The sequence below is a fragment of the Corvus cornix genome, chromosome 20 (genome assembly GCF_000738735.6).
Source record: "Corvus cornix cornix isolate S_Up_H32 chromosome 20, ASM73873v5, whole genome shotgun sequence".
Lineage (NCBI taxonomy): Eukaryota > Metazoa > Chordata > Aves > Passeriformes > Corvidae > Corvus > Corvus cornix.
Genome location: NC_046349.1, coordinates 4,687,244 through 4,710,143, shown reverse-complemented (window position 1 = coordinate 4,710,143; position 22,900 = coordinate 4,687,244). Strand labels below are relative to the sequence as shown.

Here is a 22,900-nt window from a genome sequence, read left to right as displayed (position 1 = left end):
ACTCTGTCACTAAGGCTAACATGATTTAGATGTTCTCTTTTGTGGAAGGTTCAACAGATGCAAAAGAAAGAGAAATATATGAGTGATCTGTAGCATTATTTATTGTAACAGCTTTGGGTCATTCCACAGGTCACATATTTGCTTTATTGGATTAGCAGTGAACACATGTGTGCATCACACACACAGAGCAAATTCTTGTCTCTTTTGGTCTGGCTTTTTGGCTAGGTGGCAAGAAAACACCATTTCTCCTTTACCATAGTGCAACACTGACAGAAAGCTTTACCCCAGCACCTGCCAGCCTCACCCCAAATCTCTGCCCAGCCCTCCTTCAGCCATGCACAGGTGTCCCCTTCTTGTCCCACCATGGTGCCATTAACCTGAGCCACTCTTTCAGCCTCCCCTCCAAGCCATTCATGCCATGTGGAGTGGGCAACTTGCTACAAGTCACAATCCTGGTTTTGTGAAAATCAAAGACAAATCTCCCATTTCTGGAAGGAGCAGCTGCCCTAAATCTCCGTCACCGGTGCAACTCTTTAAGAGCACAGTAATTCTCCACCAAATTGAATCTTCCCTGACAATTGGCAGCACATCAGAGACAATTCACAGGCATATTTTTTCCCCTTTCCTAACAGGAAATAGGGCTTGTGTTACATTTACAGTGACCTGGAGCTCCGGGGGCAGACTAATATCTCACCTAAACAAACAGACAGTATTTCTTCCCCGATACAGGCAGATGGGCTGAAAGGGAAAGCTGACTTGGCTGTGGCCTTCCCAGCTCCCAGCAGCAGTGTGGGAGGCACCAACAACATGCAAACCTGTGAACACCAACACAGGGATCCCCGACACAGTGCAGGATAATGGCTCTGAAAGTTTGGAGCTGTAGGTCAGCTTTTGCACTTGGTCTTTGTTATTTTTTTTATGAAATGACCATTGTATCATCTCCTGTGGGCCTCAGGGGCCTGATGGTGTGAACTGGGGGGTTCATTGCTCAATCCATGGTAAGGCAGAGAGGACCCAAACAGCCCCCTCTGCTAAACCTCTCTACCTCCTTGCAGTCTGCAGCATTTCCCCAGGAGGTTCCCACTTGCCTTTGTGGGGACAGGGAGATAATTCTGGGCTTTATTTGTGGTGGATTTGAAAAAGCAAACTCCAAACTGTGTGAAGAGACTCTGGGGGACAGTAACTTACAACAGATGTCATGATTGTTCAATGTCTGACTGACAAGAGAGCCCTCAGAAATAATAAACGCCTACATGTGCTTGCAAGACAAATAGTATTCAGATACTATTTTTCTTGGATTTCCCTGCCCTGATATACTACTGTCTGCTTTGCCCTGAAGCGAGAGCCTGTTCATCCCTTGTAAAAATCAGAGAAACAAACCCAAACTGATGGGGAAATCTCCCGATTGCAAAACTCCACACCATAAGTGCATCACACCAAGCATGCACACAAAAAGCAGAAGTGAAAAGAAGTTTCAAACCCATTAACTCCAAATGCCAAAGGCAGCAGAAAATCCTGCATGTTTCAACAGCTCACCTATCCCAGAAATGAGATTCACCTCTCTGCTGCCCAAAACCCCACTCAGCTTAACAGGAGCTGCTGTTCTGGAATAAACAGGCTTTGCTTCAGATCCTCAGCTTCCGCCAGTGTGCACAGGATCAGGCCTCACGAAGTTCCCATGCCTTTAGATAACCAAGGAAAGCACAGTTTAGAGCTGAAGGCAACATGTCTCCCATATCTCAAATATTTTTTGCTTTCCAAAATACGATGAAGAGCTAAAAACTCTGCAGCTCCTCCCCTGCAGATCCATCCCCTGTGGAATGAGGGTGTCACAGCAAGGCGGAGGAACTCCCCAATAGTTCCGGGGGAGCACCCATGTGAAGGAGTCTCTGTGCAACACCTTCCTGGGCCTTGACCCATCCCACAGGATTCCTGTCTGAATCCAGTATAGGAAAAAATGCACTTCAGGCTGCTGAGAGCCAGACAAAGTCTGCCTTTCTAGACAAAACCAGAATAGTGGCAGGAGGAGTGAAATCTGAAGTGGGATAAATGTCTGTAGCAGAAAATATTCTCTCAGGGAGCAGCAGAGAGACGGTGTCAGGCGAAGGAGCGATGCTGCTGGAATGACTGGCTTTGGGCTGTTGTGTTGGCTTTTCAGTGAAACCACAAGTCTGTTCATGTCAGGCACAGGCCTCTCTCTCCCTGGTTATTTCCAGGAATCGGCCATCGGCAGTTGACAATTAGAAGAGCAGCGTGAGAGCTGTGGCTGGCCAGTCTCCACAGGTCTGAGGTTCTTGGTTCACTCTTTTTTGCAAGAGAAACAGCTGTTGACCTTCGGTTTTCTGTGTCACTCATGGCCACGGCGTTGGATGGAGGTATTTTAGGATGACCATGTCTGTTTACACCAACAGTTACAACATAACCCCTGCAAATCTCACTGTTAGGTGGACAAGCAATGTGCTAGCTAGCCATCACTCCTACTTGCGTGGATACTCTCTAATCATCCCCTTCTCCACTTCTGCTCAGGCCAGGGCTGAATTTGGGAAAGCAACTGAATTTTAACTCCCTGAATCTATTTTGGGGCCCCCAAAACCTCCTGCTGAAGCTCCGTGAAACCCTATGCCAGCCTCAAACGAGTGAGAATTTTCTGTGACTGCATCCTGTGGTTTCAGCTGGTTTTGCAATTAAGTTTGTGTCCTAGTTTCGTTCTGAATTTCAGCTGATGCCATGCTCAACTCAGATAAATCAGAACCTTAAAATGAAACTCGACCCTGAGCCTCTTCTCTGAACTAACTGTTGCCCTAAACTTTTTTTTTTGTTGTTATTCTCTTGCCCACCCCACTTCCAGTCAGGTCAAACTCTCCCCTAGTCACTCCTCTTTCCTTTACGGCACAAGGTGTCTCTCAGGGCGTTTGGAGGTGGCTACTGGGCCTTTCCTTCCCAATGCACATTAATCAGTGGCGTTGCTTTCAGTCTTCATGCACTGCTGGAAACATAAATGCAAGCAGCTCTGTTCTCCATGGATGATCATGTGCTGATGGGGTTTGAATGCTGGGCCCAGTATCCCCCAGAAACCCATCTGGTGTGCACACATTGGCAACTGCAGCCTGTGCATCAGGAGAGCTCAGCTGACATGACAGTGTTTGTGCAGCCTGAAAAGCACTTTCTTGTCTTGTTAATAGTCCAGAGCATGAAAAAGTAGAAAAGATAAACAAGCATTAAAATGAAGAAGAGTGGTCAAGTGGCTCACATCTTTCAAAGGCTCAAGGGCTTCATGCCTTTCCAGGAGCCTGAGGTTGAGAAGCTGAAATCTGGGATTTAATCTAAAGCTGAGAAATGAGAGGTCAGGGGGAGCAGGCCACTTGTATGCACCGAAGGTTTGGAGATGCAGTTGTGTGTGCTTTTGGTTTTGCAATCGAATGTGTTGCCTCCATCTGTGTAAACAAGGAGCAGAGAAAGTTAACATTACAGCGAAAATACAGGAGAGGGAAAGAGGGCTGAGCAGGTTTTGGCTGCACAGCAAAGAAACTCAATGGGATTTCAGCTTCAACTCAGTCATGTCCTCTTTCCAATACAAATGATGAAAAAAGGGGCAACTGACCAACAAAAGGGGGAAAGGGGAAAGACCTTTTGAGGACTGTACCAGCCAGGCCAGCAACATGACCTGTGAGAACTCAGTTTGATTTTTATGTGGTGGGAAGTGTGCCTGGGACTCTAAATAATGCTGTGTTGTGTGGAATGTTACACAGAGTCCCAGCTAGATGGGGTCCTGAGTCGACACAGCTGGAGGGAAAACGCTGCAGGAGTCCCATGCAAATAAATAAACAGATATAAAAAATTCAGCGCCGTTCGGATATTTATAGAGGTTTTGTTATTAGGTACATGAAAATAATGCCCAGCAGCCAATAAAGTCCTTAGCTGTGCTACCTTTGTGTAACTAGTGATCTTTTAAGTATTACCTCTGTATAAATGCATACATTTTTTCTCAGCCTTATCCTGATCTGCCTTGCCCTGCCCAATATTCCCCAGCATTCCCCTTGTTCCCCAGAACTTTTTTAGAGGTTCTCTCACCTATACTTTCAGGTGCATCTTATCTGCCAGACAGGACACTGAATTTGTTCATTTTGCTAAAAAGCTCCCGCCAAAAAAAAGCATTTGCCTAAAGCTTGTCATGTATTAATAAAAAGCTCTGCCTAAATAGGTAATCAGAAGTGTCACACAAAGAGTTAATAAATTTTTAATAAAGCAATTTTTAAAAGTCAGATCATCGAATCCTGTGAAATCTGTGAGTATCTCAGGATGTGGCTAGATTGCAGAGAAAAGGTGCCCCACTGCAAGGTTTGCATGCCAGGCACTGTGGTGCACATCCCTGTTGGATTCACTGCAGATCCTTTCTGGCCTGTGTTTCCTTAACCAAAACTTGGTTTGAGGGAGTCAGGGCGAGCTCTGCTCCAGCAGCAACTTCCACTCAGGAGCTGCAGGGGCCGGGGCTCACATCTCACCCAGGGCTACTGGATCTGCTGCAGGCTGCCACGATGGAGTTTGGCCAACTGGAATAAAAGTAAAATATCATTCCACAGTATTTTTTTAAATCCGTATAAAGGAAATATTAATGATGGATAAACAGAAAATGTATTCAGTGACTAGAATAGAAAGATTGAAAAAACTTTAGGAGCTCTTACAAGCAGCTGGCATTGGCTCAGGCTGTGTATTCATTGAGATATGAGAAATCTTTGACAACAGAAAAGAAATCAAGTTGTGGAAAAGCTGGTAAGTTTCCTTTTCTTAGCTTTGAGTGTGGGCCTATATATGGTTTAATTTTTTTTTAAGCTATCAGATAATGACAGATGCACAAAGCTTTCCCTGTGACCCTCTCCCTCTCACATACACCCCCCAAGTCAGATCCAAACTGGATAGTGTGGGCAGAAAAATGGGAAGCAGGTAGCATCTGGAGCTGTAAAACTAAACACAAAAGAAAGGAAGAAGAAAAATCACACACCAAGTGTTCAAGTAAATGTCTCCTTCCCTCTTCCACCTTTTTTTTTGTTTGTTTTTTGGTAACTTGATGGAAATTCAAATCTCAAAGCAGACCTTTGGGATGGAAAGCCAGGGCAGGAGAGGAGGAAGGAGATAACCAGCACTTTCCTAAGACCAAGTCTGCTGCCTTTTCACACAGGTAATTTGTTGAGAGGAGCTGGGCAATGTCTTCTCTGGGCAAACCTGCACTCCCTAAAATAAAGAGGAACACCTGATACCATCCATGGACTTTGATTCCACACTTAAGCGAGGTTCTTTACTATTCAATATCAACAGCACTTATTATTTTTCTGCTTCAAAATTGCTGGGCAGTGAGTCACAGAGTGAAAAAGAAAGTGATGTGATTTCTATGACTCATCTTGTACAGGCAGTAATACAAAAGGTGTAAACAATGTATTATTGCTGTCATTCCTGTTGGCATCTTATTAAGAGCATTATGGAATCCATTGGATTCCTCTATCACATCCCAGTACATCTTTGTCTGTAGAACATACATAAATTATGAAAGTACTTGAAACCAACTTAAGGTCTTTTTTCTCTTATCTTTTTTACGTGTATCAAACAAACAAACAAACAAAACAAAAAAAAAAAAACCAAAAAACCCAAAGCAGATTCAATGAAAACTCAGAAAAAACTCAGAAAACATTTGAAAAATCAGAAGTCAAAATGAGATTAAATATTTCACGCCGCACAAATACATGAGATTTTTCCTGCCAGCCTAACTACGTGAGGAACCAGCCCTGTGCTCTACCCTTTTTATCCCTCTTAGCTGTGTAAACTACTTAAAACTGGAGGGCACATGTCACTTACACTGACATGCAAATCATTACTGCTTTGTCTGCCAGGAAATTTGTGTAAACCAATGCTGAGTTCAGGTTCATTATATTGACATTTTTACCAACAAGTAAATTGAAAGGTTACATTGTTGACATACCAGATGTTATGCAAACTGCTTTTCAACCCATGGTTTTCATACATCTCTATAAATAAATAAATTAGACACTTACAAATGGTGTGTGAATCAATATATGGTAAATCACCAATTTATATACACATAGCAAAAACTACTGTGTGTAAACCCCATATTTCACACAATGTCAAAACCCCCTTTTCCACCCAGTACTTTTCATTTTCCTGAAAATAGCTGTCATCTATGTAAATGTTTTCCCTCAAGACCAACTGTTCTTCATGGTAAGAACAGTACACGGAAACCTGGGTGCCTGAATTAGCACATGGTGTTATCAATGGGAGTTAAGAATCCAAGTGAGAGTTAGGCTACAACACAGCTTTAAGGATTTGAGTTTATGTAGTGAACAGAGTAGATTTGCATGTGATAATTTCAGGAACACTCCTTTTTTTAATATGGATTTGCTCGTTTGGATTTAGCCTCGGGATATTTTGACCCCCTCCTTCTGCATTTTTTTCTCCCTTGACTCAAATAACAAAAATGAGCAAAATGCTATTTGTCCAATGAGATACTCATGTGAGACTGTTCTCCCTTCTTGGTGATGCAAATGACCTTGGAAATCCAGCCTCTATGAAGTACATGAGGCTCAGAACAAAATCACAAGGGTTTATACTGTGATTTTAAAATGGTGCCTCACTCCCTCGGTTTCAGGACTTAAACCAAGAGGGCCTGACCCCAGCTTAGCTTACAGAGGACTTCAGGTACCTCAAGCTCCACTACTCCAGCAGAGAAAATGGTGTTTGGTCCTTGTTTTGTCTCCCACTGAGATCATTATTTCTCTAGAAGTCCCCTGCAGTACCTGTGATTTCTTGCCATGCCCAGTTTCCAATGTATGAATTTATCATGGTGTAAATCAGGGCAAAACAGACTGATATCCTAAATCTCCAGCTGCAGAGAAACAAGTTTTATTGGAATGATGGTGCTGCCTTCTGCTAGTTGCCTCATCTCCTGATCAGAGCTATGTCGTAACAAATCAGCTTTTCTGTAGGACCTTATATACATTCAACATACAGACAGACAATGGTCTCAATACACTTCAAAAGACTCCTCGAAGCTGGAAGAAGCCTTGATCAATGCAGACCCTTCTCAACCAGCTGTGACACAGGACTGTATCTTTCCCACTTTATAATTCTTTGCTGAGTGCTCATACTGAAATTGTTTCATAACCACATGAATTTGGAGTTTTCATTTCGCCCTTGGAAGAAATGTAGAGCCTGGCACACTGACAAGTATAACAGTGTGTAAAAGCACAATTAACTTATGCTCCCACCCCATTTTTTTACATTTCTAAGGAAGCCCTGCGATTTCAGAGTGATTGTTTTCACTTCAGAGCCAGCAGCACACGCTCACTTCATCAGCAGTGCCGTGCAAAGCCAGCACGTTCGGCCACCGGCACGAGCCCCTGGCCCAGCGCTGGGCGAGAGAGCTCACAGCACATCCTGCTCCTTCCCCCAGCAACAGGCGTCCCAAACCAGGGAAATGGTAATTAGAAAGGCCACGTGGAGTTAAATACGGTGATAACACACTTAGGCACCATAATCCCTAGTTTTTTTCTTAGTACAACCAACTTTTTCATTTCAAAATGTGGATTTGTCTATACATAAACAAATAGCACCTTAGAGACTAAAGATCAAACAAAGTTTTTCAGTATGTTTAAGTCAGGTTATGCCCACGGATGCTGAAGCTATCTGCTTGCCAAGTATTTTGAGATCTTGAATTCTCAACTCATGTTGATGAAACAGACAGCTAAAAAGAAAATGGTTTCAGTCACTCCATGTTAAGATCCCAACACTACAAATGTTCATGAACTTTGGTATTTACCTGCTTTCCAAAGACAGCTTGGGAGAGCAGAGTAATTGTAAATGTTTGCAGAATATGGCCCCTTTTTTCTGACAATGACGAGCCCTGTGACTGAGACAGAGCAGCGTGTGAAAGTGGAGCTTATTAAGGCAAGAAACTTTCTAATTAGTTTGAGGCTGTTGAATGAGCAAGGCTGAAGATCCCTGTGCTGAACATGGGTGCTGTATCAAACCACTGCTTTGAATTTGGTTCCCTGATGACTTCAGCTTGCTGCCACTTGCTTCCCCAAGGTCTCAATGACACTATGTAGAGCATCTCACTAGCATTTCGTCTTCTTCCTGATGAGTGTAGACTCCAAAAACTCTTTGTTGATCTCCCAATACATCTTAGTATTTGCCTATTTTCCTTTTAATCACGGTGGTAGGGACCTGTCTTTGGCAGCTACATGTAGATATCTCACTAGTAGGTGGTGCTAACACAGATCAGAGAAGCTTTCAGATTTAACCACCCTCATATTTGCCTCAATAATCTCAAGCCAAAAAAAAACCCCAAACCAAACCTCCAAAGTTCATCTGTCTGAAATTCTCTTAGAGTTTGCTTTAGATATGCACCAGACTTGTCTCTTCTAAGGGAAAATACTTTAAAACCACTATCAAGCTGACTGTCACTTCAGAACCACCATCCCTTGGATCATGAACGGTGCGAGGCTCCAGCCAGGTCTCCCGTTTCCAGCAGCATTCGATAGCACTGCACATGCTTTGCCTTTAGCACCAATCCCATACAGACATTCTGCCAGACACAATCATCTCTAGCTAGCCTGGCAACTTGCAAACTCTCCCAGGCACATGGTCTGGAGAACCTGGCTGTTACAAGAGGAACGTGCAGCTGCAGAGCAATGGATAAAATTGCACCTAAAAGCAGAACAAAACACCACCAGGCCCGAGCCTTTGCTAGCTCTCTTTCACAAGCCTGTGCCCAGATCTGTGCAGGATTGTAAAACTCCATTTAAATACATGGATAAATCAATAAAAGTATTCTGCCACTCCCAAAAGTTGCAAGGGTCACAAATTAAGAGCAAAACACACATATATTCACGGGAAAGGCAAAGAGGACTGGGTAGTTTTATACTGTGATGCTTTGCTCTGTGGATTCTGATTATTTTTTAAAAACGGATTGTTCATTTTTAATGGAGATCTAATGAAACACCCTTAAGCCCTCCGGTGGTTTGCATCTATGGTTAGCAAGCCAAATACCAGCATGTTTTGTTTCACAAGTAGCATTAGAGATAAGAGAGGGTAAGATCGTGCCCTGGTTTTACTAGGCTGTAAGAGGCACTTAGGGGCCATACAGTCTCCTGCTTGGCTGCCTAAAGCCCACTCTGGTCATTAAATAATGTGAAAGGCTTATAATACCAGCTGGTGACTAATCTATTCCCTTTGTACAAATGTTTTACATTTGTCACTATAACCACTGCAGAGAGACAGCTCTGCTCTCCTGAAGGCTGAATCTTGCCCAGAATTCTTTTTATTTACTCAAAACTGCACCCTTACAAGTCACCACTTGCCAAATATTATCACATCATGATGAGAGCTTACAATCTGTAGTAGGTATAATCAAAAGATTGTAGTCACAGGATCTTTATGGTATCAAGGTAACATAAAACATTCAGCAGTAAGAAGGAGTGGGAAAGGTGTTAAAGAAACTCTTTAAACTACTTGAAACCACACTTTCCAACAGAAGTTCTCCTCAGTCTGCAAATGGAAAAGAACCCCTCAGTTTTGTGCGCAGTGAAAAAAAAAATAAAAACAAACCAGTAGAGCACTGGGAGTAGAGATGCACCACAGACGCACCACAGCTAAAGTTCTCTATTGTTCAAGTCACAACTGAGGTCTGTCAGACACTGACTCTGCTTTCCAGACACATGGGTTCATTTTTTCCCATATTTCATGGTTTTAACAGATCACATATGAATTGCACATGAGAAGCACATGCACCAAACATGTCTCTCTGTTGGTTCAGTGCCTCTTCCCTCTTATTAAAGAAATAATATTGCATTCTTGGACATCCCAGGACATCCATGGGTCATCCTAGGTGAATGGCAAATTATTTCACTGAATGACTTCTCCAAATGAGTTTGTGACTTACACAGTGAGGTACAGCCCAACAGTGAGTGTGAACCTGGACTTGACCCTGATATCCTGGAGAAGGACCAGCAGCCTTCATGTTCTAAAGAAATTTTAATTGCTCACCTTCCACTCTATGTGGTCGTTTATATCTTTTCTACTGGCCTACTTCCAAGTAAAGGTCCAACTATTAACCTTGCTTCCAGCACTTTAACTGCACTTCTCGGGAATATCAGCCACACACTGTCCCATCTAATTCAGAGAATCCAGATTCCCTTTTTCCTCAGACCCTTTGCCTTCCTGGCAGCAGTATGGACACTTTCATATTATAACCCCTTAAAAAGTTAAAATTTCCAAGTAACAGATGATGACGCTTTTCTTCTACTTGTGAAGGTCAGCTTAGGACCAAAGAATATTACAGCCCTTGTCTTGAGTGAAGCCATGTCCTGTCTTTGCTAGTATCTTAGTATATTCAGGAAGGGAGGAGAGACAAGATTGATGCCTAGAGCTGCTCGAAGTGTTAAAGCAAAGATTTCACCAAAATCTCATTTCTCATCAACCAAAATGTTCCTCAGCTCAGTGTAAGTTGCTGCAAAATCTAGATGTTTAAAATACCCCTCTCAAACTATAAAACATTTAAATGTTTAGTTTTCAAGTTTTCAGAAGGAAATATCTTCATTTTTCATTAATAGTTTTAAACACTGATTTTTTTTTTTAATTTCAAGCTTAAATAAAATTGAATTAACAAAACCAATTAAATGAACAAAAATTAAATTCAATTTCCCATTTAACCCCGGAAGGAACTGACAGCTTTTCAGTTCACACACTTTTTAAAGACAGATTGTTTTGAATGCACTCAAAATTTTGTTCACAAAAAAGTTTTCTGCTTGTTTTCAGAATTGTCAGAACAGAAAAAAACATGGCTGCACCAGTAAGTTCCATGACTGTGAAGGACACAGGCTCATGTATCCTCCAACAGCTGTATTCCATCTACTTCTCCTACTGCAGCTTTAGTTTCCTATTGGTTTGGCAACCCCGAAGGTCCAGAATATCTGTGGACAACATTAGGCACGAGTACATAGGTAGAATTTAGTCTGCCTGAAAACAGCAGTGAGTTCATGGACATTTTCCATCTCCTGCTGGTCTTCCGGGAATGGTGCCACTCTAACCTACCTCTTCCTCCTACCTCTGTGCAGGACTCTGTTCCAATGGTACACTTGGGCTCTGCAAATGCATAAATGTGCCACAGTGGTGCCAAGGAAGAAGCCAGGACTGGCATCAGGTGAAGGGAAGGAGAATCTTGCCAAGGGAAAAGAAACCTAGAAGTGATGAGTCCATTCTCAGAAAGAGAGCGCTGAGATGAGGTGGGATGGGATGCTCTGGTGACAAAAGGAGATGTGACTCACAGGAAAGTCACATGAAATATAAACGTGTTGCCCAATGCTCCCTGCTGTGTCCGGGGATGGCTAATTCCTCACAGAGGTATCACCAGGAGGAAACTCTGCTGGCTGTGTGTGGTCACCTCTTCCCTGAAATCCAGAATTAGAGACTGAAAGAGGAACTGAACAAGATTCTGTGAAATTTGTCCTTTTTCCCAAACCTTTCCTAATGTTGCACTCTTTGCATCAAGCTCAGCTATGGAGCTCTCTTTTGTGACTTACACTCAATATCTATCATCATCAATTGGTCCCAAATCGAGAACTCCTCTGGAATAAATCTGACTGTTGGAAAAATAAATGCCAAATCACATTCTGTCCAAGAAGCTTAATATCTAAATGTAGGACAAGAGAGAGACAGAGACAAACAAACAAGAAATAAAAGAGATCTAAAAGAGAACAACTGTGATAAGCAGGAGTCCCAGCACATCGTGTTCCCTGGCATTGCCAGCTCCCTTTGTAGGCATCATGGCAGGGGAAAACTTTATTCTCTTGGTCCAAAAATAACATATATTTTAAAAGTCTTGTTATAAATCTGGTTTGATCGGACATGGGATCTCTGGAATGAGAATAAACACAGGCTATCTTACCAGACAAATAACTCATTGGATGTTTATCTTTGAGCTGTTTTTCCCAAACAGTTTTATAATCTACACACACACGTATTTAATTGTATGCTTTACATGAAATGGCGTTCATGCTGTGCCTTAGCCTCATCATGAAAATACATTTTCTGGATAATTGAGACATTTCTATAAAAAATAGATTTTGTGACTTGTAGTGGACCTGATCTTGTAGCAGTTTCTGGCTTGTGAGGTTATGGGGATCAGGCCTGGGCTGCACCTCCTGCATTATGAAGCAAAGACCTTTCTCATATTAAAATAGGTTGAATTAAAGAAGTCAACAAAGAACCACAAATGACGCCATCAAAAATTATTTCTAAGATAATTCAGCCCAAACTAAAGTTGGTGGAAATACTCCAAATAACATCAGTAGAGGCAAGTCCTAAATATAGCACAGAAAATTTTATAAAACAGAAGTGTTGGCATGTTTTATTTACACAGCAGAACTATAATTTTTAAATTCTTTGAGATATTCATATGCAAGGTCCAGTTAAAGTGAAGGCTCTGTCTCTACATGAATCACTCCTAGAACTCGATGTGACTTGGTCTGTTCCCATACATAGGAAGCACTGATACTCCAGACACAGAGGAAGAGGTAAATTTAATCTATTCAGTGCCTTTCTCATCCAAGGCAAGAGTGGAATTACAGGGGAGGAAATGAGGCGAGCCTCAGCTCAGCTTGCTGGCAAGAGCATCTCAGGCTGTGTGGGGTAGGAGACGGGAAAGCAAAGAGGCCTCCTGAGGTTAAACAGCCACCAACAAATTACTGACCTCCCTCAAACTGGAGGAAGCAGGGAAGAGAGGGATTTGAAGGGAGACTGAAATTCCTGCTCAAATTAGCAAAAGGATGATGCAGTTTAGATGTTACCTTTTCCACTGGGCAATACCTGTGGGCACAACACACAGCACACTCAGGCACAGGGTGGAATTGCTGGGGCTGTCCTGTGCAGGGCCAGGACCTGCACATTGATGATCCTTGTGTATCCCTTCCAACTCAGGGTATTTTATGATTCTATAATTTATGATAACATAGTGCAGAGAAATCCAAAGACATCTCAAACTTTTTAACTTAGGTCTGCAGATAGATATAGATCTAAAAACCTTCACCTGGCACTGCAGTGAGCAGAGGCTATTTTCAAAAAGTACAGTGGCTCCCACCCACAATGGGACCTCCAGCACCAAAACCTTTATTGGAGATTTTAGTTTAATTCTCCATAACCTGTAGCTCAGGACACTAAACCATTTTCCTCTATGTAACCTATCCAAACCTGGCTCTGAATAGCAGTGAATTAAAGTGTTTACCATCAAATAATAAGAGTTTGGTGACAGAAATAAGCTGCCAGTAGCATTGATGAGGCCTCAATCAGGCAGAATTTAGCAGGGCTACCAGCGTTGCCCAAGGCAGGCTGGAAAAAGGACTGTCTGACCACTGCTTCCCTGGGGACCTCCAGGGAAATGAGATGTATCTCATGAGCTTCTCAATCAGCAGAAATTGGAAGAAAAACAAATAAAACAGTTGGTGGTCTCAACTGTGTTTCTTGTGGGCAGTCACCCATGTTGCAAAAGCTTTGCTTGTGATGGGCACTAATTCCTCTCCCTTGTGAGAGATCTTAGTCAAGAAGTCAGAAGTGAAATTAGAACAGAGAGTAAAGGTCAGGGTGACAAAAGCATTTAGGTGCCTTGCCCCAAACAAGGAGCTTGAACATCCAGCAGAACCAATGGGAAGGCTGGTCCCTATGTAGGAAAAGCGACCTGGACTCACCTGATCCACATTTAATCAAATTTAGGTAATCACTAAGTTGCTGTTTCAAGGTTTTCTACAAAGGAGGAAGAAAGGCATCTCCAAAATCAGATCAGAGCTTCTATGGGACACACAGCTTCCCTGAAGGTGCCCATTTCAAACATCAATAGAAAGAAAGATCAGCCCTAAAACCTCAGGAAACTGCCCAATCTGAGGTGTCCTGAACCTTGGCCTGTGTATCTACACCACTCTGCAGACCAGCCCTGATTGTAGGATCTCTCTCACCTCATCCTACTGCCTAAAATACAAGTGTTGAGTTTAAGCTGGTCTTCCTCATGCTCCCTGTTGGGAACCACTTCTCCATTGACCTAGATGGACCTTCCACCAAAATTTGAGGCTTTGAGCTTCTTCAAACTGAACTTGGTGTTTGCTCTCCTCTGCATGGTCTGTGAATGAACCTCAGAGCTGTTCCCAGGTTGGAGAGGAAGACCTTGAATTTTGGACTTGAGATCGTGATTTCTGAATCATCAGTGAGTTATCAGAAGGTGCCAGACTGAGAGAGGTACACAACCTCTCTGCCATGAAACTCATGGAGAAGTGTACAAAGCAGTGTGAAAAAGCAGTTCTGAAACCGCACATTTTCAAAGAAACCAGATGAAACAGGCAGTGATTCTCAAACCCAAATGTTAGTTCTCTAATCAGAAAGCAGGTCACTGTGTGTTTCTCATGAAGAATATATTTGTGGTAAACCATATAGATGCAGTTTCTAAATCAAATAGAGTATTTTCATTTCTAGTGAGCTCAGTACATACATATGTCTTTTTCAGTTAAAAAAGTGTTTTTAATTGCATATCTAATCTTATTTTCAATAATTAATATATAACTTTGCTTATAGAATTGAGATTTTTAGAAAAAAAATTGTAGGAAATACAATTTCTTCATGTTTATCCTCTGAGGCCCATATGTATTTAAGAACAGATCCTAGATGTTCTTCTCATTACAGAGATATCCTCAAAACTTAATTTTAAGGAGTTCCCAATCAGAATCTTGATCTTGAGGGATCATGGGGAGCTGGCAGAAGGTTCTCATGAAAGACACTGTGAAATGGTACATACCTGATGGCAAGAAAGGGATATTTGGTGTGATGTGGACAAGCCCTTTGAGTCATCGCTGCAGCTTTTCCCCTCTGAATGTGAGGCATAATCCTAGGTTTTATTCTTCTGTGTGTCCCCTGCAGGAATAATGTAGAGTGGCAAATCTCCAGGCAAGCAAATTAAAAATTGGGCTACGTCACACAATGTCAGAGGCTACAAAGAAACAGAAAACAGAATCAAATTAAATATTAACAGTCAGATTAGATATGACAAAACTGGTAATAGGGAATTTTATTGAAATCAGTTTAATATTTCTAAGAAGATATCTCGTTGGTATCTGGTGGGGATGATTTTCTAATGTGATATTTCAATGCTCAGAAATGCCAAATGTTTAAAAAGTCACCGATGGTGGTGTTTCAGTGGAAAATGTTGACATTTTTTCACTTGAACATCACTGATTCTTGGGGAATATTTTATTCTACAAAAGCTTTCCAAGACTTAGCCAAGTCTACATACTACTCTCGAAAGGAGAGTAGAAGGGGAAGGGAGACATTCTTAGAAGAGCAAACAGGGTTTAGGATAACAGGAGCAACTTGATGCTGAGTGGGAAGGTGAGTTTGTGCAGTAACTGCTCTGATCTGAAATGTAATGTCCAACCCCATCTCCTTTTTAACTTCAGCTCAGAGCGAGTGTCAGATCCCAATGTAAACTTTCCCATCTGTGTTATTCTATTTACTGAAAGGGAAAGGGATTAGTATGTGTACTTGTCACATCTTTTGACCTGTTGCACACTGAGACCCAAGGTAATGTTAAAGCAAACAGCATTCTTCTCCCTCTGCCAGGATAAGCAGGGCACAGGGGTGGCGTTTTGTGAGAAGAAAAGAAAGCCAGACCACGTAAAACAAAGTATGTACCCTGTGCAAAAATAAATCTTGGACGTTGAAGATTTCCAAAGGGTATACCTTAAACGGGGTGAGAGAGAGAGAGAGAGAAAATATTTGAGAGGAAAGTTCCCTTCCCTGCCAAGCACCAGATGGAGGGCCTTCCCACGGAAATAGCTGCAGAAGACAGATCGCTGACAGAAACCTCTGCCAAGAGAAGGGGGTCCCACTCACTGTGCTGGTAAAAGCTCAGTGGAAGAGAACAGAATCCTCTGCCTAAAACTCGTGCTCCAGAGCAGGGGGGTTGGAGAGTGGCACAGCACCCTTTAACAGCGTGGCCCACCCTGCAAAGGAGCACAGGTTTTGGAAGGATTATATGCTTTGGGGCTTCGTTCCTTCTTTTCATACAGATCCTGGTTTTGCCCTCACTGTGAGTTTGTAGAGCACATGTGCACACACACAGATGTGCCTAATGGCAACAATAATCTGCTTTGCCTCTCCCTTCCTCTGCATTTTATTTCCACAAGGCCTTTGCCATGATTGGGACAAGATGAAGTGTTGGATGCTGACACTGATAGAGAATCCATTTGGGGATAGAGGGTTTAATGAAGCTGTGCACCAAAAATCTCTTTTTCAAACATTTCAGTTAACTTGGCACTAAATTATTCATAGAAGAAGAAACTGAGGGCTTTCTGCTCCTTCTGCTTTTTTCCTGGATGTTTCTGATTCCTTCGTAAAAGCCCATAGGAGTGCATGCACTTTGTGAAAGAAGAAAACAAACTCATCATGTCCAGGACAAACCAGTCAGTTCAGCAATGAGAAAAAAGGCAATTAAGTGTAGTGCTATCACAGAGAGCCAAAGGAATGGGACAGGATGACCTGGGCACAGTGTGTTATGAGAGAGGCTCTTCCAAGCAGGCCTAGCAGGTATGCCCTGCTACCTCAACATTTGAACGAGAGCCATTATATTACTGTTATGGCCAAGGCTTGAGCATCTGATGTCAACAGAGTAGACAATTAATACGAAATATTAGCCACAACTGAGGCCCAGTTCCACTTTTGGATGGTTTTCCCTGCTTACAGTGCAAGAACAACATCAACAAATTAAATTGAGTCCAGCAGTAGACTATCAAGATAGCAAAACACATGAGGAAGAGATGAGGGAGGTGAATATTTTCAGCCTGAAAAACCTAAGTTAAAAAAGGGACTTTAACTGGTGTGTTCTACTACTGATAGACGGCTACACAGGAGATTGAGTCCAACTTTTCTCAGATACAGTGAAAGGATAAAAGGCACCGATCACAAGTTGCAACAAGACAAATTCCTACTTCATTAAAAAATAAATTGAAAGGAGGACAGTTAAGTTCTGGAATAGGTTGCATAAAAAGATGGTAAAACACCTAACCTGGCAGATTTTTATAACTTGACAGAACATGGCCCTGAGAAACCTTAGCTACCTTTGAAGTTGGCCCTCTTTTAAGCAGGGGCAAGATGATCTACAAATGCCAGTTTCAATGTGAACTAGTCCATGATTCTGAGAGTACCAATTATAATTTTTGCATTGATACAGACAATCACCTTCTGAAATCCCCATCTCCTACCTCAACCCTAATGTCCTCCTCTAAATGAAAACTTTTTCTTTTCACTCCTACAAACCAGAAAAGCTTTTCTGGAAATAGAGAATGCACCACCTGCCCTTTGTGCCTTCATGGCAGGGTTTTTAATTCTCTGTGAGCATCATCATCATCACCATCTATGACAAAGAGGTCACCAGAAAACAGTGCAACAATATTAGCAAAAAATTCCCTTGAAACACAGAGCATTTCCTCTCACTGGCAGAGCCATAACAGTAGGAGTCTATAGAGAAGACAACTAAGGGTGACATGCAACTTTCCTGCAGTGACAATTAGGGGTATCAAAATGAATTTCTTAGGGAGAGACAAAGAGGAATTTCCTGATTTTCCCTGGATCATTTTAAAAGGAAATATTTAGCAAAACATTAGGCAAAGCTGGGTTAAAGCTATAGAGAAACTCAAGGGAGATGGCACATGGAGTGCAGGGAGTAACACTGAGCTTGTCCTGTGTTGTGGGGTACCAAATGAGAACCCAGACACTACTGCTGGGACCCGTCACCATGGCTAATGGTGTTCCCAGAGCAGGTATTAGCCCCTCTCTAGAAAGACTACTGAACCAAAGTCTGTGGCAGGCTGTTATAATAAATGCAACCATTTCAGTGCTGTGATTGGAAATGTTTACAGGATGATATTTTGTCAAGACAAAGAAGGCATTTTTGGGAGGCCATGTGGCCTGGGTCATTGGTTTGCTGAAAGATAGAAAGCGATAAGAGCCCTGACACTTAGAATTAGTCTTATCCCTTTTCATGACTGGAAGGACCCAGGCTGTGTTATCCCAAATTTCCTCATGCAGCAGCATTACCTCCTCATTTTCTTCTCAGTTCCTGAATCATCTTTATGGACTTGTCTCGGAGCAGTACATAAACTGCCCCATCCACAGGCTAAGGCTCCACATGCTGTGCAAGCACAGGATGCAACCTTGACACCACTTCCATGGTGCCATCCTTCCAGAAGAGACATATACAGTGGTATTTGTACAAATTTATAGCCTGATACCTCTAAAATGACATTTCCTAAGTTCATTGTAAATGCACTGGCTGACAGAATAATTCCAAACACGGTCTTGACAATATCTGTGCAGAAGTTCCTGGATTTATCTATCTCTGATATTAGGTATTAAGAGGTCTAATTACCCAAAGCTGGATATGAACGTGCCTGGGTTCTAGGCTTGATATTCACACAAACAGACTGTCCTTTTTAATCAAGTAAATGGCTTTTTTATAGCTGTGTCTTAACGTACATGTAAATATGCATGCACATAAATACAGAAACACACACGCATGTTTTTGTACTCCAGATAAAGAGGAGCAGGGATACTCCAGATAAAGAGGAGCAGGGAAAAACACATCAGGGCCCTGTTTCACATCACAAATTTCCAGTCTCCTGAAACAGACAGACAATACATGTTTTCTCCAGGATTATTCAATCTGTGTACCAAGTCAGTGGCTTTAAAAAGACCCCCAAAAGTTCAACAGAACTTACTAGGACTGCTCAGCAGATTCCCAGTCTAGTTCTGTACTGGACAAATGAGCTGCCTAACACACTTTAAACCTTAGATAAATTTCTGCTGATTTTTTTTTTTTAATTCTGTCTGAAAAGAATATTAGTTCAAGGACCAAGTATTTGTAGCCCACTTGGTGGTGTTCTGACACCAAAATGCCGATATTTCCACTACCAGGGCTGAAAGGCTGAAGGATGCACACACCTGTGTGCACACAGATAGGCACACACCCCCCAAACCCTGCCCTGCTCTGCCTGCAAGAGACACCTGATGATTTGTCCTTATTTAGTAGGAGCAAAGTAAAAGGAAAACATGGTGTGGGACATTTTAATGCTTTAAGCATTTCTATTTACTCATTTAAATAATGTTGCAGTTTCATAAATCAGGATTGTTCAATACCTTCTTTTTCATTGTCTATTTAATTTAACCACAGTTTATGTCTTCAAATTCTCACTAACAATTCTTATCATCTGCTTTAGGTCATAGCTGGTGGGGTCTGAGGTCTGTACAGAATGGTGACATTTCTGATAAGAATATCTTCAATTTTTTATTCTTTAGAACAGGTGAACAAAAGGATCACCAAAGCATTGTGCAAAACTGTTGTAAAGATAGAGACCTTTCTTTACAGGGAGGAATTCAGATCAAGTCTCTCTCTAAAACAGTAAGTAATAGTGAATGGCACTTGTAGGATCACATAGGTTAAAAAAAGAAGGTTTTTTCACCTAAGTTGTGAAGGGTAGCAAACTGCAAATCATCCACTGGCTTCAGTGGAGCTGGGGTTTTACACTGAGTGTTCTGCAGAGCAATATATCCTCTGATTGCCTGAGTGAGAGCAGTACAGGTCTGGTTTGCACTTGATCTTCCCTAATTTTGCTCATCACCCCCCAGCCTTTGGGTACCACTGAACTCAGTGTAGACCCTGTTCTGTCACCATCCTCCCTGCAATCAGTGCTGTCCACACAGTTGATATAAATGTTAAATTAAAAGCAATTGTGCCAGTGAAAAATAATTTCAGATTTGTCTGTCTACCTTACGTGGACACGGGTGTGAATAACGCAGAACAAAAGTAGAGTTCATTCAGCATCAGTCTGAGTTTTGAACCATGGTACACCATGATCTAGAAGCAAACAAATTGCTATCACTTTGCTTATTCCTTCCCATTAACAAAGTCCATCTACACCAACACAGAATCCACAGAGAAGTCTTTAAAAGGAAAAAAAAAAATCAAGCTAAATCAACTCTCAAATTCCCATGTAAACTGAGTTTAAGAGTGGAAAATTTCTTTTACCTATTCTTTGGGTGGTACAAAAATCTAAAATTCCTATAGCCCTGCTTCCCTGGGCCAAGTCAAACAAGGATATTGTCCTTTTAATATCTTAAAGGCTCTGTTTTCTTGTAATGCCAAATGCAATATTTTTTTGAAAACACTACACCAGAAGTTTCCCAGCTGAGAAAACAGGCTGGTGAAAAATGGTTTCAGAAAACGAAATAAACCATGCAAAAGCTGTTCAGGGTGTGTGTATGAAATGAACATCTGGATTTGGCTTGTTAAACTGCCTCTTTTTTTTACCTCTCCCCCCCTTTTCTTTTTCTCACAGCTGTTCGAAAGAGTCCTAAGGGCAAAGAGACAGGTCAATGGACTGGGTTACACCTTTTTTTCCTTTCCTTTTTTTTTTTTCCAAACCTCTTTGCACCTACGCAAGGAATCCAGGCCACATGTGTGTTTAATAAGTAGGCACAAACACAAGAGAGAAAAAAAAAAAAAATCTCAATTCCTGTTGGTTCTTAGGAGAGACACTGAAGGAAAAATAAACTCCGGATTTCAAATTTTCTCTCTCAAAAAAAGAAACCTTATGGTTCCAATAAAATATTTCTTTAAAAACCCAATAGATGGTTTTTTTTGGTTTTTTTTTTTTTTTAAATCATGGTCTTTGCAGAGGATATCTTTTTCTCTGTTCCTTTAGAGAGGAATAACAATGGGTTAATTCCTCACCTGCTGGAGCAAGAGGAAATTATGAAATGCCAATGGCCTGGGTTCACCAAACTGAGTCTTCTTATAGCACATAGGAAAACAGATACATACATTTATATTGAGTGGGTTCTTACTGAATTTAAGGCTGCAACTTCCCCAGTCCAGAAATGAAACAGAGAACAAAAGGAACTGGGAAATGATCTGGAGGTGAGATTTTCTGAGCAGCTGAGGACTCGCCTCTTACTCCTGCCAGGATGTCCCTGACACTGCTACAGCCATGGCCAAGAGCAGAGCATCTTCCAGCTGTGACAGGGCTGTAGGAAGCTCCCTCACCTGGCGCTGTTAGACAAGGTCTAAGAGTTCTGTTAGGTCTGACCTGAGCCTTGGGTCCAATGTCTTTACCACACATCTCAGGCATCAGCCAGGGCTGCTAAGATCCCTCCAGTCTGCTGACAATGACCTGCATGTAAATACCCCATTCCTTTGGGACAGCCACAAGGCACTGAACCCTCATGGAGACACCCATGGAATGAGGCCACCCAACCTGAGCAGTCACTGACAGCAAACCCACCCTCTTTATCTGAGGGTCTATTTTCTGCCCAGCTATTAACAATTTCTGTGCTCCCTGTGCACATTTCCACACATAGCATAGAATGATAACATAGTTGGAAGGGACGCATCACAATCATCAAGTCCAACTCCTGGCCCTGCGCAGGACACCCCAAAATTCCCACCCTGTGCCTGAGAGTGTTGTCCAAACACTTCTTGAACTCAGACAGGCTTGGTGCTGAGCAACTGCCCTGGGGAGCCTGTTCCAATGTTCACCCTCTGTAACAATTTCTTTCCTGATCCCCAACCTAAACCTCCTCTGACTCAGCTTTTCAGCTTAGACAGAAGTATTGCACTTGTGGGTTGATCTATATAAATACCCACCTTGGGCTGCTCAGAGGCTTTGCACACACAGATGGAAGAGTTTGTGACCCTTGTAGAAAACCTGAACCATGAATATTTAGTCCACTTCCTTTTACTGTTGCTCCTCTGAATTCTGCTTGGGGTTAGTTGCAATATTGCAGTCCAGTAAGTACAAAAATAAGTCTCCAGATCCTTGAGTTCGTTTGAGGAATCTTACTTTGGATAGAAAATTGATGCTGAAAATTAAATACCTGAGTAAAAACCCTTTGCAAAACACGAGTGCTGGTGCCAGGAAAGAAGCTGTATTGCTTAACATTAATGCTATAACTGAGACAAGGCAGTGATATTTCCTGGAAAAAGCCTTTGCACAGTAGCCTACATTGAAAAGCTGGTGCTTGGCAATAGGGGCTGCCTGTCCAGAGCAGATGAAACACACAGTGACAGTGTTGAGCTTTGGGCAGCTCTTCCACAGAGGAGAGGACAGTGCCTTTAGTTGGTGTAATGACCCTGGATTTGAACTATGTACATACTACCAAAAAAAGTGAACAACAAACAAACAGTACATAGAAAAGATCCCACTCCAACCCCAGCACTGGCTTGCTTGTCAATCCCAGGCCTGCATGGGATCCATGACAAGAAGACAAATCTAAATCTGAAATAGAAACATGCCAGTGGGACTTTTTACAAAGGTATTCACAGACAGGACAAGGGGGAATGGCTTCAGACTGAAAGGGAGTAGGTTTAGATTAGATATAAGGAAAAAATTCTTCCCTGGGAGGGTGGTGAGGCCCTGGCACAGGTTACCCAGAGAACCTGTGGATGCCCCATCCCTTAAAGTATCCAAGGCCAGGCTGGATGGGACTTGGAGCAACCTGGGATAGTGGAAGGTGTCCCTGCCCATGGCAAGGATGGAACAAGATGAGTTTTAAAGTCTCTTCCAACCCAAACTATTCTGTGATTCTATGATGGTTCTATGATTCATACATTAAGCTGCTCCAATGATTGTTCTAGGCCACAATGTTTGGTCAGTAAGGAACTAATTTGCCCATATTTTCCAAGTTCATATCTGCTTCAGTAGGGCTCAAAGACAGAAATACCTCAAAATCCAGCTGAAAGTATAGTGAATTCCCCTTCTTTTCTCTCCTACCTTATTTTTTTTTTTTATAAAAGACCGTGAGA

The 22,900-nt window shown here is 42.1% G+C and overlaps 1 long non-coding RNA gene across 23 annotated transcripts in view; it reads right to left on the bottom strand.

The window, feature by feature from the left end:
* Positions 1-22,900, bottom strand: part of LOC109144308 — a 136,668-nt gene that overhangs the window by 4,434 nt on the left and 109,334 nt on the right. For 20 of the 23 annotated variants that reach the window (XR_005603449.1, XR_002044981.2, XR_005603459.1 and 17 more), the window contains 2 exons: positions 14,843-15,034; positions 78-4,550 (listed from right to left, as the gene is read on the bottom strand). This is a non-coding gene — a long non-coding RNA (uncharacterized LOC109144308). The other 3 variants (XR_005603455.1, XR_005603462.1, XR_005603461.1) reach the window with 3 other exon arrangements.